The following is an 11,307-nucleotide window of genomic DNA, read 5'->3' on the forward strand; positions in this document are numbered from 1 at the left end:
CCATGCATGTAAATTATAAAGGAGGGGGTTAAACAAGGATGCAGTGCTGTGAGGAAGCAGGTGTAGAATGAAAGCCTCAGGACTGCCAGCTCTTTTTACTGTGTTGACCTGAGGACAGGTTTTTCAGCTATCAAATACATGCTATTTTTTCTTCATCAGGTCAGTCCGATATTAGCACAACTATCTCCAACTAATCTCAGTCTAGGAACTTAATTCTAACTGAAAAAAACCAAACCCAAACAAATGACAGAGGAGATGGTTCAGTATGACACAACATTGCCTCTGGTATTTGAACCAACTCTCTTAAGCCTAGTACTACTGTACATTTCAAGGTAAACATATCCAGGGAAGTACTATAAAGAAATCCTCACAGCAGCCAGAAATTTCACTTCAGAATGTAATACTTTCTCTACCAAAAAGCAATAACAGATCATCTCCTTCAAGAACAATCATCTCTAAGTGTGTTTGTCATCACGTCTAGCCTGTGTCATTAGGTTTATGAAAATAAACCTCAAACCCAGTGTGTTACAAAACATAATTTACGTGGCAGAGCAGGCTTCTGTCAGTCTGTATGAAGTATTTCATTCACAACAGGCAAACGACTTGCAGTCAGGGAAGATACTATTTGATAGTCATACAGGCTGACACTCAAAACTTGTAGGAATTTGGATTATGAATGCTAAAGCTAACTTCATGGCAGCTAACAAGTTTCATACCTCCTTTCCCAATGCACAACAAAGCTATTAGGGTGTGCAGAGAGTAAATAATCTCAGTCTATTAACAGACGTCAGAAAAGTCTATAGGTTTCCTCACTAAAGAGTTGTTTATTTTTCCCTCCTGGAAGAGCCATATTTTTCCTCTTCTGGAAGGTACTAGATAGAAAAGCTTTCAAGTTAGGAATTCAGCAAAACCACTATGACAAGAAACAAAACAGAACAGGATTTTAAGTTACAACCATGAAGCTCAGGTTTTTAACCAGTAACAAAATTAGCATACACTACAGCAGCCAAGATTAGAAGTTAGTAAATACTTACATCATACTATGTCAGTAGTTTTGCTCGGCTAGAGCTCTTGAACAGGAAAAGCCTGTTTCTTTTTTCAGCCAATTATTGAGACAGATTTACCCGGTGGGGCTTTGGTACTGGACAAGTCTTTTTAAGAAAGTCACTGTCACACATCTTTTAACCATCACTTTTCCACCTTGTAGGTAGGTGTGTATTCCTGCACATGCCTTTTCTACACTTCGGATACATTGAGAGTGTTCCCTCCACTAGCAAGTCAACTTATATAATAATCAACTGATTATTATATCCTCTGCCCAATTTATGATGGGAGATGCACAGTTAAGAACATGTGTATGAAATAACAATTGTTTCAGAAAGTTTACTTTGTCTTATACAAGGGCCATGTACTGCATAATATTAAGCCCAGCACCACTAGTGAGGGAAATCTCACTAATAAAATACATTTATGTTCCCCAAGAGAAATAAACTGCCTATGAGCCTGAGCTCAGCAATAATCAGAGGGGACAAACACACCTGAATCAACAACATGTGCTAGCACACTTTAAACCCTAGGGCTGTAAATTCAGACTCTGACTGGACAAACTAGCACTTCTGCCAAAAGATGCAACATCATCTGTCACACACCTTGGGCTGCTCACTTCCAACACCAGTCACTTCCCTACACAGGCAAAGGCCCAATGCTGCCTTTTCTAGTGGAGAAAGCATCTCCTGCTCAGATTCATGGCACAACCACACAGACTGATTCAGTCAGAAGAAAAGACCAGGCCTAGGGAAAAAAAGTTTGGGTTTAACTCCACTAGGTAGGTCTATTCGGTAGGTAACTGACCTGAGTCACTCCATGACTGCAAAAATATTTGTAGCAACCAGGAAGATCAAGGCCAAGTTTGGGAATGGGCAGACAACAGCAAAGGTCAGGATTGCACTTTTCAGCACAAATCTACTTAAAGCATTCACGAAATTATAATCCCAGTTTCCACAGCTCTGCATGAACGTCGTAAATCACCATATCAGAAGTTATCCCCAGCCAGTCATGAGCCAGAAAGCTTACCTTTTTCCACATTATAAGTAATATTACACATTAATAATGTCACACACAAAAAATTTTATATATATATATGTGTGTAAAAATCATAACTATGTATGCTTTCTTGTCTGTTAATCACCTTAAGGTTCAGGTGTTCTGTTGGGAGTAGTGTTTCGTGGCTTCCTTGAAGTTACTTAGCCACTCCAGGCAGTCCTCTGGCAAAAAAATATTTTCTTTCCAATTATTCTACTAATTTAGAACAAAAGAATTTACATTTCAAATCCCTTAAAACAATTAATCCTAAATCATTTATAATCCATGAACTGGATTTCCATATAAAATAAGCCCAATTAAAAGTAATCTTTTATGTAACTGTAATACAATCACCGGATCACATTTCTGTTTATATTAAAGCTCCTTTCAACAGGTTCTGACAAAATAAGTTAACTTCCCCCACTAAGGGTCGCTTTTATATTAAAAAAAAAAAAAGACATCCACATAAGAGTGAACCATACTTATTTTACTTTTAAAATGCAGTGAGTTCAAACTGAATTGTGCATTTGCTTCTCCATTCCCACATCAGGAAATTTTTCAAATACTTAAGATATCAGAAGCTATCATACAGAATTTCAAACAGAAGAGGCAATATCATGAAAAAATAATGCAATAACAACAAGGCATCATCCAGCACCAACACTGATGCTAAATTATCCAAGATCTGAACTGGGATCACACCAGCAAACTCTGTAGCAGGATCCCTTAAGAAGTCAGAGATACTGAGGCATAATCAAGCCTGAGCCCATGTTCATGTAACCTCCAGCTAATGCTGATCGCTTGCCACATCCATTTATTCCCTTTACTTAAAGTTCACCCAAACATTATCTGTGTTATTTCTGAATTTGGTGTAAGGTTTTGACCCTGAAGTTTCAAGTCAGAAAATACATCACACAGAACAGAGAACCCCAAGAGTGCAGTCCCTTCCCCTCCAGACCCTACACATGTAGGACCCTACACCCTAACTGATGTAAGTTATTTCAAATTTCTCCTCTGTGGTCCAGGTGTGCAAGGGTTCCTTATTTGGGATAGCTCAAAACGTGAGGCAAACACCCTTACCACTGGAACAGATCAGGTCGTGTCAGTTCAACACTGTAGACACTGTGTCCAAATGATCTGTAGAGATTCCAAGTGGGAGCTCTGTGTTCATGCTGTTACCTCACTATTTTTAGACACATCACACCTCTAATTAAAATTAGCAGAGACCAGCAGAAAATTATATTCATTGTCAAACAGCAATAGCTCACTGAAGTTTCTATTTGAAAAATTATACTTACTTAGTGTAAAACTGAAAGTACGTCTTCCCAAGAAGTTAGATCCCTGCAGAGCCAAACTCTTCAGCAAAAAAATTATCTTCATTCAACAAAATGAGTACATGAAGTGTTTGAATGGACCAGTGCCTTATATACCACCAAGCACATACAGATTTATCCACTGTTTTCATGGAAACTAATACGGCATTTCCTTGGTGAACATTTTCCTGTCTTAAGAGTTTTTAAAAAGAGTCCCCGAGGGACATCAAGAAACAGGCACACATCTCTTGAAATCACTAGGAAACTTCACTTTTTTTTTATTAAACACTGCTTGCCATGACAAACAAAATGACTAAAAATAGAATAAAGCAAACAAAATGTTACAAATAGAAGCTTTAAATATAATCGCTATAAACTACAAGTATTATTGAGTCCTGAGTGCAAACCTGGAAACCGTAACCTGCAGGAATTAAGAAAATGTTGGGAAAAAAAACCCAAAGCAAGTTGCAGTTGCTCTTCTAGAAGAGTCCAGGAAAAGCATAGGGATTCCATCTTGGCTCCCACTGCAAAAAACACCCAACCCCCAAAAAGCCAGTTTTACCAGAATTCAAAGGTGGGGGGGAGTGGGGGAAGAGGGAAATCAAACCCAGTGAGTAAGATTTTACTGAAACAATCAGGTTTTATTTAAAATATTCACTAACTTCACAACAGCAGAGTCACCAGTTTCAGTAGTGTCAGCCTAGGGATGCAACTCCTGCTGAAGTCAACTGGACCCAGGCTGAAGACTTTGTAAGGAGAAATGAGTGTAACAGGGAAGGTCACACAGTAACCTACTGAAATTCCATTCCACTCTGCACAATGAGCACTGGAAATGAGCATTATTTTTAATTGTGCTAATTCTTTACTGTGGAAAGCTCCAATGGACTTAAATGGAGGCTTTTTACTTAATTAGAAAGAGCAGAACAAGACCTCACATGACAGGATTAATGAACCTTTGCAGTCTCAAAAGCAATATGGACTAAAGTCACCCCCTCCCCTTCCCTCCTCAGCCTTCACCCCGGGTCTCCCACCTGGGCAACGATTATCCCCCTTCCAGGAATCAAAATCACCAGTACAGGTGTCCACTCACCTTTTAGCTCCAATTTGGCTGGCATCACACAAAAACAGTCAGTGTCAATCTCCACTTTTCCTCTTACAAAAGTGGCAGATATGAGGAAGAGGATTTTAATTTATTTTTTTTTCTAAATGCTAACTGGTGCAAATCCCAAATGTTCTAATCCTTTCCATTGACATTCTAGCCGTATTAAATTTAGCTGAGACTTTGTAACTATTTTTGGAAGCTTTTAACATCCAAAGGGACTATTCAGTTTTATTCCTCTAAAGCAGGACTGGTCAGCTCAAGCAGCCCAAGATGTGCACAATGCACAGAAGGTTCAGCTGTGCCTCCCACGCCAGGGATGTATCCTGTGACCAGCAAAGGGACTCAGTTGGCATGGGCTTGCTGAGCATCTGCATCTCCAACCCTGGAGAAAACAAGCCAGGAGATGCTGGTGAGCCCAAATAAGCCAAGACTCCAGTCACATTCCACAACTGGAAGGTGATACTTTGGAGCAACCAATGCCAGGTGTGAAGATTTCATGTGCTGTTCTTACGGCCAAGAAGCTGAGCTCCGATCAATCGGGCACCACCGTTACCATGGCAACATTAAGGTATTCAAAGAACAAAAAAAGCCCTCCCCAAACACAAAGAAACCAGAACAAGCTTCCTGATTACCTTCACTTGGCCTCTATGCTAATCTATTTAAAGCAAGCCCGTTTTATAAGGGGTATTAGAGCTTCACTGGCCTTCAGCCAGAGCTGTCACCTCACACAGGGGTCAGTGGAACACTCGTTTAACAGCTTGTAACCTGAAATTTATAACCATACCCCAATTCTTACCAAAACCTGCTTTCTCTTTCCCTGTTAGAAGGGGAAAAAAAGGAAAAAAACCCATCTATGTCAGAACTACCTGCAACAGGAGCTGTTCACAGTGCTTTAACTCCTAGAAAAGACTCAAGGCAGCATGATGACTTGGAATAAAATTCCAAAGTTTCCTCTAAAAGGATTTCCTGCTGGCACACACGAGTAATTTATAACCTAAAAAAGCCATTAAGGACACCAGTGCAATGACAAACATTTTCAACACAATGACAGACCAGGCCACTGAATCTGAATGCACACTACAATATTTGGAAGAAGACAGAAACTAGATCACCTAGCTGACAACTTCTCAGAACTTTAAGGAGGATGGAACAGTTCTCGCTGTTAAAGGCACCAGTTACTAGTCAACAGAGCCAATCATCTACAGAAAATCTTCTTCTGTCCTTGCTTACTGTTATGTGTTTGCAGTTTTAGTCACTGTTTTATATTCTCACAGTATTCAGACTTTCATCTGTTCAGAAATGACATGCAGCCATATAATTTAGTTTTACTGCAAGGATAAATGCAGCAGTTTCTTTACAGTAATTATGTATTTTCACAGAAAAAGAGTTTTCCTTTTCTACAAAGGAGACATCCTAACTAGCTAAACAAAGAGCAAACCATTTGTAAGGACAAAACTTGAAAGCCTAAGACAGAAGCTGACATAAAGCACAATCCCTGCTTAAACTACAATTCTCGTTTGTATGATTTCTTTCAGCTGCATAAACCTATCATACATTTTCCTTTTAAGAAACTTCATTAAACTCCAAACTCAAGCAGTAAAGGACCACAGTATTTTAAAGAGTAGCAAAATAATCTAGGAGAGGTGGGGAAAAAACCTGAACAAACCAGTAACTTTGGAGAGCTACCTGTTATATAAGCATCAAATGACACTGGTGTGGGATCACTGAATGGTTTGGGTTGGAAGGGACTTTAAAGATCATCCAGTTCCAACCCTTTGCCACGGGCAGGCACCCCTTCCACTAGACCAGGTTGTTTAGAGCCCCGTCCAACCTAGTCGTGAGGACTTCCAGGGATGGGGCATCCACCACTTCTCTGGGCAACTTCTGCCTAACCCTAACCCTAACCCTAACCCTCACCTCCCTCACAGCAAAGAATTTACTCCTAATATCTAATTTAAATCAACCCTCTTTCACTCGAAAGTCATCCCTCCCTGGATGCCGCAGCCAAGTTCAACGCAGCCCGTGCAGAGTCTCCCGCAGGGATTCGGGCTCCCAGCGCGCTCCAGCTCGAAGCTCCCGAGTACCTGGTCCGGGTTCGCACCGCTGCAAACCCCCTTCCCATCGCTCCCACTGCCTCCTCACCGCGCTCCTCCGCATCCCAGCGGGACACGCACCGCCCGAGGTGGGGGCGACCGCGGGCAACCGCGGGCTCGCCGCGCATCGCGCCGAGAGCCGCGGGAAGGTGGAGGGACCCCGAGGTGAGCGCGGCCGCGGGGCGGTTGCATAACGCAGGTCGGCGGGGCAGCGCTGCGCTGCCCCGCTGGAGAAGGAGGAAGCCCCCGCGGCGGCGGCCCTGCCCTTACCTGCGGCTCGCTCGCTCCGCGCTGTCACTGTCGCTGCCACAGGACCCGCGCCCGCCGCGCCGACAGCGCCGCTCGCCCGCCCGGGACAAGGGGGAGGACGGGCCGGCCCAATCAGCAACGCCTCCCGCCCAGACGGGCAGGAGGAGCCGCCAATGGGAATGCGAGGAGCGCGTTGGCCCCGCCTCCTTCGTGCCCCGGCTACGCCCCTCAGGTCCCGCGGCGCCGCGACGGGTCTGGGGGAGAGGAGGGGGCGGTGAGGGGACAGGGGATGTGCGGGGACAAGTGAGCCGGGGCAGGGGACAGGGGATGTGCGGGGACAAGTGAACTGGGACAGGGGACAGGGAGAGGGGACAGGGGCAGGCGACAGGGGATGTGCAGGGACAGGTGAGCGGGACAAGGGACAGGTAAGGCAGGATAGGGGCTGTGTAAGGACAGGGGATGTGCGGGAACAGGTGAGCCGGGACAGGGGACAGGCGAGTGGGGACAGGGGATAGGTGAGCGGGACAAGGGACAGGTGAGTTGGAACAGGAGCTGTGTGGGGACAGGGGAGGGGGGACTGGGAACAGACGACAGGTGAGAGGGGACCCCTCCGAGGACAGGGGCCGTACGGGGACAGGGGAGAGAGGACAGGGGAGCCAGCATAGGGACTGTGCAGGGACAGGTGAGGCGGGACAGGGGACAGGTGAGCGGGGACAAGGGATGTGCGAGGACAGGTGAGTGAGGCAAGGGACAAGTGAGGCAGGACAGGGGCTGTGCAGGGACAGTGAGCAGGACAGAGGACAGGTGAGCAGGGACAGGGGACAAGTGAGCCAGGACAGTGGTTATGCAGGGACAGGTGAGTGGGGACAGGGGATGTGCAGGACAGGTGAAAGGGGCAGAGACTGGTAGGAACCAGGCAGCAATTTGTGTCCTCGTGACAAAGGTTCCCTCCTTCAGAGTGTCAGCCCCTCCACACTGAGGGTGAGGTGGGGTGGGATGGGGTGAAGTCAGGGGGGACAGAGTAGGGAGATGTGGGGTGGGATGGGATGGGAGCAAGGAGGGGTGAGATGGGATGGGAGAGGTGGGATGGGATGCAAAGAGAAGTGGGGGAGGCACAGTGCCAGCACGCCTCGCCATGGTTTTAGTGACAAACCCTCAAATGCCCCCTGGGATGATGTTGTAGGGGGGCTGATTGCTCTGGGGGATGGAGCTCCCCAGAACATTCCCGTCTCTGACCACTGACACACGAGCTATCCTTTGCAGTGAGCTCCATCTGGAATGGATTCAGTTGTTGCTCATCTCTTCTTCAGGCTAACAGGTGATTAAGTTGTATCTCCACATTGCAGACGAGGCCAGAAGGTGCATTTGTAGGACTCTTAAGGAATGTCATGTTTACAGTGGAAAAAAAGCTGATGCTGGTCATGATCTTAAAAAGAAGAGAAAGCCCTCAGATGCCCCCAAGGCACACTTTATTAAAGGAAGGGCTATTTTCTCTCTTCCAGCTGTACATCCGAGGCTGCTCAGTGTCAGAGGCTAATGCTGATTTTCTGTGGTCTCTTTGCTTTGGAATGTAATACAGAGTGATTTAATCAATAGGGTGATACAGAAACTGAAAGAGGTTTCTGTAAAGATGGCTTTGAAAATCTATAGGGTGTAATGGAGAACTAGAAGACTCCCATATAATTATTAAATACCCAATAAAAATCTATATAAGGAATAATTCTCCATTAGTTAAAAATATATAAAAAGATGTGTGCCATTTATAGCAGCACTTTCCAATAATAGCAGAAAAAAAATGGTGTAACGTTTGAAATCAATAGCATATCCCACCTCGTCTGTGCAAATAGCAAAGAGCAATGCATTGGAGATTGTTCTACTTGCAACAGAGGAGTTTCTTCCTGGTCCCTTAACTAAGGACTGACTTGTGTCTCAATGCATGTCTGGTGTAGACCCCTTTCAGGCTTTCTGCTTTAGTTCTACTTTTGTTTTTAAATAGTAATAGGTAACTTTTATTATTTTTATTGGTTTGTCCTTATGCCTAAAATATCAATCCCTGACCATGATCTCACTGCTTTAGGCACTGTGCAGAAGAGAAAGCAAGCTATGGAACCAAAGATGTAACAATACAAACTAATTAGGCTTTAAATCAAACTATCCACTTGTTAGTTTTTGTTTTAAGAATTAAGCCTGGTAGGATATCTTACATTGTCTCCATTTACATGTATTCCCTTAGCATGATGTGTTATTTTAATATTCTGAGTAGGAAGAGCAACCACTGTGCTTTATCTGTCCTGCATTTTATGTTATACAATTTCCTTGTGTCTTCTTATCCCCATCTTCTTAACTGTGTCATGTGCACAGCAGCTTCCCCCAATTTTCATTAATTTTCATATTGGAAAGAGTATTTTCATTACAATTAAGTTGCCCTAGCATATGTTTTCCTTGCAGTAAAACAAGAATCTCTACAGTTATGAAAGCAAGCTAATCCACGTTCAGGAAAGATCAGGAATATCAAGGTCAGCACTTTGAATTTATATGCATCCAGACATTATTGCTAAAATAAAGGTGAAAAAAAACCCTAAATTCCACTGTTTGCAGAAAAGTGTCCTTCAAACTAGATAATTATGAGAATGGCAACAATAGCAGGGTTTTAAGCATTAAAAATTTCTTTTAGGAAAGGTCACAAAATAATATATTATTTAGACATGGAAAAATGGTGTTGCCAAAATAAAAGATTAGGAGCAACTGAGACAATGTCCTTCTTGGAGTCTCACCCTTTAGCCACGTGGGCCCCAGAGCTATTTGGGCCACACACCCTCTGCTTCCTAAAGGCTGTGGGCATCTTCCCGCAACCCAAGTAGTTGTAGAGTGCCAAAACCTGGAGGAAGCTGAAATGCTGGAAAGGATACCAAAGGAGGTGATGAAACAGCTGCTACTTACAGGATCTGCAAGCAGTGCTGCAGACCTGCTCCCACAGAACTGAGTGGGAGTTTGTTACTGATATCTGAGAGCACAGGCTTAGCCCATCTCCTTCAAATCCTGAGCTGCTCATTATCTTCAGTCTGCACCTGCTTCCTATCTCCAGATTTAATCTGTAAGCAGAAGTGGCCTCTCGAGTGTGCTGAAGCAGCCATGGTGAATTTCAACACAACTGAAGCAGTCTAACCAAAAGATTTCACCCCCCATCATATTACTCTGATTTCTGATCATCAAAATACAAAAAATACAACCCCCCTGCTTCAGTCCTGCAGCCTTTGCAGAAGCTTGGGTGACAAAGTTTCTTCTTTTCAGATTAAACAAGTAAGTAGTGCCTCAAAATCTGCATCTGTACATGCTCAAGAAGTGAATACTTCATCTTTTACATTTCTGCTCACTGGGATAATCCCACGTTCTTTGGCCAGATATGGATTATGATTTTTTGCAAATGGCTCAGTCTGGAGATTAGAGTGGATAAAGCAAGTAAAATTAATGTTGACTCTGTCAGCATTATCATACCCTTGACTGTTTCTGTTACTTTTTTAGAATATAAAAAACTCAGTTGGATCCATCTAGCTCTGTGTTTTGTCTCCAGCAGCTAAGACTGCATGCTTAGTAAAACAGCGTAAAAATAGACCCTGTATTCTTTTCCTATTTACCTTGTAATTTTTCAGCAACTGGTGAGATAGGGATTTCTGGAACTCAAGGTTGTGTCCAAGCTACTCCACTTAGTAACTACCAGTGGTCCTGTTCTCTAGGAGTTTGAGCCCCATTTGTGGTTTTTCTTTCCACAATGTGCTGTGACAGGATAATTCTTCACTGTGTAAAACCAATTTCAAGTCTTATTCCTGAATAAGTGTTGCTTTGTTATAGAGGCTGTAAATTTATTATTTTGACCTTCTCACCATCATTATAAGATGAGGGGATATGGCCTTAAACTGAGGGAGGGCAGGTTTAGATTAGATATTAGGAAGTGATTCTTTACTGTGAGGGTGGTGAGGCCCTGGCACAGGTTGCCCAGAGAAGCTGTGGCTGCTCCTTCCCTGGAAGTGTTCAAGGTCAGGCTGGATGAGGCTTGTAGCAACCTGGGATAGTGGAAGGTGTCCCTATCCATGGCATGGGGGTTGGAACTGGATGATCTTTAAGGTCCCTTCCAACCCAAGCCGTTCTATGATTCTAAGATTATTTTCCAGACTTGAATTGGATTGCCCTTCAGCTGTCTCTCTTTCAAGCTCATGTGGTTTTCTCTGTTTCCAGTGGGAAACTTTATTACCATTCTCTCTAGCCTTTCTAATTTTACAAGAAAACACCGCTTTCTTTAAAACTTTGATTCTACTAAAATGACTTGAATTTTGCTGTATCTGGAGTAGGCAAGAGCTGCCTGGCCAGGGGACTTTGAAGAATTCTGAGCATCTGAGTGACAGAGTCCTTTGGTGGTCTCCTTGTCATCTCAGGGAGGAGCTACTAATTCTTAACATTCAGTTCCCCTTTT

At 43.7% G+C, this 11,307-nt stretch overlaps 1 protein-coding gene across 2 annotated transcripts in view; it reads right to left on the reverse strand.

Annotated features, from left to right (window-relative positions):
- The window catches only part of RCAN2 (regulator of calcineurin 2), an 81,655-nt gene extending 74,698 nt beyond the window's left edge, over positions 1 to 6,957 (reverse strand). Inside the window, exon 1 of one of the 2 annotated variants that reach the window (XM_027672652.1) lies at positions 6,861 to 6,957. The gene's annotated coding sequence lies outside the window, so the exon portion shown is untranslated. Of the gene's footprint in view, positions 1 to 2,188; positions 2,510 to 6,860 lie in introns of those variants that run through there. The other variant, XM_027672653.1, reaches the window with a different exon arrangement.
- Positions 6,958 to 11,307: the final 4,350 nt, after the last annotated feature.

Source organism: Neopelma chrysocephalum, unplaced genomic scaffold (assembly GCF_003984885.1).
Source record: "Neopelma chrysocephalum unplaced genomic scaffold, ASM398488v2 Primary Assembly neopelma1_97517, whole genome shotgun sequence".
NCBI classification, from domain to species: domain Eukaryota; kingdom Metazoa; phylum Chordata; class Aves; order Passeriformes; family Pipridae; genus Neopelma; species Neopelma chrysocephalum.